A 6,285-nucleotide genomic window follows, 5' to 3' on the forward strand; every position below is an offset into this window, starting at 1 on the left:
TTGTAACAATGAACATGAAAATATATCAAATTTGTGAAACGCGAGGCACCCGGGTGGCTCAATGGTTGAGTGTCTGCCTTCAGCTGAGGGCATGATTCTGAAGTTCCGGGATCAAATCCTGTATCGGGCTCCCTACAGGGAGCCTGCTTCTCCCTCTCTCTGTGTGTGTCTCATGAATGAATAAATAAAATCTTTTTTAAAAATTGTGAAATGCAGGGGAGCCCGGGGGGCTCAGCTGTTTAGCGCCACTTTCAGCCCAGGGCCTGATCCTGTGGACCTGGGATTGAGTCCCACGTCGGGCTCCCTGCATGGAGCCTGCTTCTCCCCCTGCCTCTGTCTCCGTCTCTCATGAATAAATAAATAAAATATTTTTTAAAATTGTGAAATGCAGCTGAAATAGCGTTTCTGTGTTTTAAGGAGGCTCCCACCCAGTATGGTGTGGGCCCAATGTGGGGCTTCTGATCTCATGACCCTGAGATCAAGATCTGAGCTGAGGTCAAGACTTGGATGCTTAACCAACTAAGCCCCCCAGGTGCCCCCCGAAATAGTATTAGGTTGTGATCTCGGGGTCATGAGATCAAACCCCACATCAGTGCTTAGGGTGGAGTCTGCTTGAGGTCTTCTCTCTCTCTCCCTCTTCCCCCTCACTGTGTGCACACTCTCTCTCTCAAATAAATGAATGTATCTTTTAAAACAATTTTTTGAAGATTTTATTTATTCATAAGAGACACAGAGAGAGGCAGACACCCAGGCAGAGGGAGAAGCAGGCTCCCCGCAGGGAGCCCCATGCGGGACTCGATCCTGGGACCCCGGGGTCACACCCTGGGCTGAAGGCAGGTGCTCAACCACTGAGCCACCCAGGTGTCCCTGTTTTTGAGAAATCTTATTGGATCCCGGAACTTAAGGAAACCTCGGACATAACATCAGGTGAACACAAGCTAAAGGAGCAGACCTCAGTGCCCAGACAAGACAAGAGATACAGTCTTTGTGAAAGCAGCTGGAGAAGTGACCGAGCCTACGGACCCCTACAGCCTTCATCGAGCAGCAGCAGTCCCGTGGGGCCGGCGGGAGAGGATCCGATTTCCAGGGCGACCGTGCCGCAACAGCCAGGATGTGCAGTTGTCCACAAAAAATTACAAAGCACAGAAAAGAACAGGAAGTGGTGGGCCATACACAGGAGAAAAAATGGACAAGCCATCTGTGAGGAAGCCCAGAAAGTAGACTTACTAGACCAGAGACTTTACTGAGTTGTCTTAATACGCTCCAGGAGCTGGTGGAAACCACAGACTGCTAAGTCGGAACAGTGTAGGAACAGGTAGGGAAATCAGAAAAGACAAATTATAAAAAGGAACCAAATAGAAATTCTGGAGCTGAAAAGTACACGAGCTGGAACAAAAATTTCGTGTTAGGTGTTTAAAAGCAGATTTGGGCAGGCAGCAGCAAGAATCTGTGATCTTGAAGAAGGGCAGTTAAAACGACCTGGGGGTGGGGAAGGCAGCCGCGGGACACGGTCCAGCACACACGTCCGTACTGTTAGGATCCCGGAGGAGAACTAAAGAGGAAAGGGCAGGAAAGTAGATGAAGAAACGGAGGTTGAACACTCCCGTCTGATGGATAATGAGCGAGAAGCCGGCGAAGTTCAAGCAGGAAAATCTCAGAGATCCGCAGCCTACATCAGACTCCATGGGAGCAGACTGAAAGCTTTTCCTATAGGATCAGGGAGACAGGAACACCTGCTGTCGCCTCTGCTGTTCCGCAGCGCTCTGGAGGGCCTGGCCGGGTAAGTTAGGTGAGAAAAAGAAAAGGGATCTAAATTGGAAAGGGGGGCGCCCGGGTGGCTCAGCAGTTGGGCGTCTGCCTTCAGCTCAGGGCGTGACCCCACGGTCCCAGGATCGAGTCCCACATTGGGCTCCCGGCAGGGAGTCTGCTTCTCCCTCTGCTTGGGTCTCTGCCTGCCTTTCTCTCTCTCATGAATAAATAAAATGTTTTAAGAAAATAAATATAAACTGGAAACGAAGAAGGGACACTATCTCTATTGGCAGATGATGTGATCGTACAGATGGGAAATCCCACAGAATCCACACACAAGAAGCTACTGGAGCAAAGATGCAAATGCAGGCAGGAGGCAGTGCACAAGGCCAAGGCACAAAGGCCGGCTGTATTTCTGTGCACCAGCAACGAACAATCCAAAAAGAAATGAAAACAATGCCATTTATCAGAGCATTAAAAGAATAAAACCCCCAGGAGTAAATTTAACCAACGTGGAAGATTTGTAGATTCAGGATGACCAACCACTGCTGAAGGCAATTACAAAGGCCTGAACAATGGAAAGTTCCTCCTGTGTTGCCAGGTAGGATAATGGCCATCCTCCTCCCCAAGCAACGCGTAGATTCAGCACTGTCCCTCCTGTACGCCCAGTGGCCTTGTGCAGAAATAGAGAAGCTGATCCTTTTTTGTTTTGTTAAAGATTTTATTGGGATCCCTGGGTGGCGCAGCGGTTTGGCGCCTGCCTTTGGCCCAGGGCGCGATCCTGGAGACCCAGGATCGAATCCCACGTCAGGCTCCCGGTGTATGGAGCCTGCTTCTCCCTCTGCTTGTGTCTCTGCCTCTCTCTCTCTCTCTCTGCATGACTATCATAAATTAAAAAAAAAAAAAGATTTTATTTATTCATGAGACACAGAGAGAGAGGCAGAGACCCAGGCAGAGGGAGAAGCAGGCTCCATGCAGGGAGCCCAACGTGGGACTCGATGCCGGGACTCTAGGATCATGCCCTGGGACGAAGGCAGGCGCTCAACCACTGAGCTGCCGGGGTGTCCCAGAAAAGCCGATCCTTAAATCCATGAGGCTATCAGGGGCTTTAAGTAGCTAAAGAGCCTTCAAGAAGCTGGAGAACTGACACTTCTTAGTTTCAAAACTTCCTACAAACATACAGGAATCAAAACTGTGGTTTTGGCATGAGGAGTAGACACATGGGCCAATGGGATACAACAGAGTCCAGAAATCAACCCAAGCATCAATGGCCAATGGATTTCCAACAAGGGAGCCAAGAACATTCAAGAAGAGAGAATAGCATCTTCGACAGATGAATAACCACATGCAAAACAAGGAAGCTGGAACCTAACCCCATTTCATATACAAAAGTTAATTCAAAATAGATCAATGAGGGGCGCTTGGGTGGCTCAGGCGGTTAAGGGACCGACTCTTGGTTTCGGCTCAGGTCATGATCTCCTGGTGGTAGGATCAGTGTGGAGTCGGCTTCAGATCCTCCCTCCCCCCTACACACTCTCTCTCTCTCTCTCTCTCAAATAAGTAAGTAAAATTTTCTAAAAAAAATGAATCAATGACCTAAACCATCAGAACTATAACTATAAAGAGAAAATATAGAAATAAACATTCATGACCTCAGAATTGGCAACAGATTCTTAGGTGTGACACCAGAAGTATGAGCAACAAAAGAAAATGTCAATTAAAATTGACCCATAAAAGGCTGAAATTCATACATCAAAGGATATTATCAAGAACGAAGAGGCAGCCTACAGAATGGGAGAAAATATTTATAAACCATGGGCCCCACAGAGGTCTGGAACTCAGAACGTACTTAGAACCCTTAACGACTCCACAAAAAGTCAACCCCATTTAAAACCACACAGATGCAGCCCGGGCACCTCTCCACGTGGACGGACCCGGACACGAAAGGACGGAGAGCGGGTGACTCTCCGCACGGAGGTCCCGGGGGGGGGCGGGGGAGAGCCCCCTAGGCGGCAGGTGACACAGGCTCCGGGGGCCCAGGGGGCGGAGAAACGGGAACGTTTTGCTTAATGGGCACAGTTCTCGTTTGTGACAATGAAAAGTTCTGGAGACGGTGGCGGCGGCGTCAACTGTGGACGGACTTCGTGCCGCCGGCCGGTATCCAAAGGTGGTTAAAGTGGTGAATCTTGTGTGTGTTTTACCAGAAAAAAAAAGCGCGAAGGACTGGGACAGACGTTTCTTCGAGGCTACAAACGCCGGCACGCGGTGGGCAGCTGCCCCGGGACCGGCCGGGCCGCGGACCCACCGCACGGCGCCCACTGGCACGGCTCCGGGAGGGGCTCCGAGCCTCGGGAACACGGAAAGCTGCGCGGGGTCCCAGCGTGGGAACGAGGCCCATGTCGCCGGGGGTGAACGGACCAGCGGACACGGTCCCTCATGGGCCGTGGCCTCACAAACCCCAAACAGGTGCGGACGCCATCGGGTTAGGGGGAGGCCAGGGGTCCTCAGGACGGAGCGGGGGCAGAGGGGACAGGGGACCGGGGACGCATCTCCCGGTGGCAACCCACCGGTGGGCCCGGCTGAGCAGGGCCGGCCCCAGGGGACGCAGGGGCACCGCGGCGCAGGGGCCAGGGCCGAGGGAGCAGCCTGCGGGCACCGACTCCGACTCGCGGCCCTCGATACTGTAGCAGAGTAACTTTCCGCGGTCTTAAGTCACTCTGCTTGTGGCCATTTGTCCCCGCGGCCACAGGAAACTCCTGTTGTAAGGTTTCTGAAAAAGCCAGAAGTCCGCGGTGGCCGGAGCTGGCGTGGAGGTGGTGGGAAGGGACGCCGGGGCCGCTGTCCAAACCCACGCACGCCGCGCACCCCCGGCGAGGACTGGGCCAACTGGTAACTGGAAGGAAAAGCTAAAACCTTGAGTTACTGGTTAGTGAAGGCGCGTGTCCTGGTGGCAGTGCCTGCGCGGCTCCACCCGAGCCTGGACCTGGTGCCGCAGAGGCTGCGATCGGCCTGGAGGGCGACGGGGACGGGCTCCCTCGTCCCACTGCCCCTCCTTCCCTTGCAGGTCCTGCGGGACAACAAAGGGCAACGTTTACAACGTGGATGGACTAGAAACACTCCGCTGGGGGCCCCCGGGGGGCTCCGTGGCTGAGCATCTGCCTTCGGCTCAGGGCGTGACACCAAGGTCCTGGGATCGAGTCCCGCGCCGGGTACCTGCAGGGAGCTTGCTTCTCCCTCTGCCCATCTCTGCCTCTCTGTGGGTCTCCCATGAATAAATAAATAAAATCTTAAAAAAAAAAAAATCCCACCCCACGCGCTGTTGCCTCCTGCCCGTCAGGCGCACTCTGGCTTTGGCTGGTACCGGTGCACGTGTGTGTTTCCGTGGCTGTTGCATAAAGCAAATGGTTTCAAGATTAATGCCCAAACCACACAATTTCTAACCTGAAACCCACAATATCAGCACGTGGGAGGGACAATGTAGTGAAAACTGCAGGTACGAGGAGCTCTCGGACACGCGGTCGGTCTTTACCACGAGCAAGCAGCGTTCAGCAGCGCCACGGAGTAACAGGGGTGGCGGGATCACACGCCTCGGCCCAGTCGAGGTTCGCCTCCGACCCCACGCTCGGCCCACCCGTCAGAAACCAACGTGAGGCACAGGAGCAGAATAAAGGGCAACGTGAGCACTTGAACAGATGCAGAAAAACTACACGACAAAATCGTGCCCCCAGCCCCACGGCTGTGAACCCAGTGAGAGCCCAGGGCGCCCCGCTGCCCTCCACCCGCCACCTGCCATGGGGGGCGGAGCGAGAACAGCTTCAGCAGGCTTAGGTGCTTAAAACAAAAAAAAAAATATCTGTGATCCTCAGAGACACAGAACATACGGTATCTGCCGGGTGCGTATGCGACGCCCAGGTCACGACCAGAAAGTGCTGCACACGAGTGTGACTGCTGCTCAGAATAAAGACAAACAGATGTTAGAATCGCAGACGTCCACAGCTGCACCCTGAACATGCACGACGACGTAACAAAGACTGCTCAAAGGACCAGGAACATTTGCTAAGAATCAGATACTAATTTTAGAACAAATAGTATCTGAAATAAGAAAGACGTGCTTAAAAGAAGAAAATACGTGGTCACGGGCTTTAAAGCAGAATGGGCAGTGATAGGACACCGGTGAGTCAGTGGTAGATCAAAATTAACCTATTTTTCTTAAACAAAAAGAGAAAAAATACATAAAATCATATAAACAGGCACAGTGACTGGTGACCAGGACAGACTGGCTCCCAGGAGACGAGAGCAGAACTGGATGAGGAGATAATGGCCCAAAGTTTAACAAATTCGATGAAAGTCATAAATTTACAGATTCAAGAAGTTCAACAGGCCCCGTGATGATAAATATATAAGGCACACGGAGAAACACCACTTCCCAAGCCGTAAGTTTGTAAGAGTTTTCACTTTGAAACCAACGGGACCCACGAAACACCAGAGAAAAACTCAGAGCTTCCTCCGCGCAAGTCAGTTTCCTGCCACTTAGAC

This window comes from Vulpes lagopus, chromosome 12, assembly GCF_018345385.1.
Source record: "Vulpes lagopus strain Blue_001 chromosome 12, ASM1834538v1, whole genome shotgun sequence".
Classification (NCBI taxonomy): domain Eukaryota; kingdom Metazoa; phylum Chordata; class Mammalia; order Carnivora; family Canidae; genus Vulpes; species Vulpes lagopus.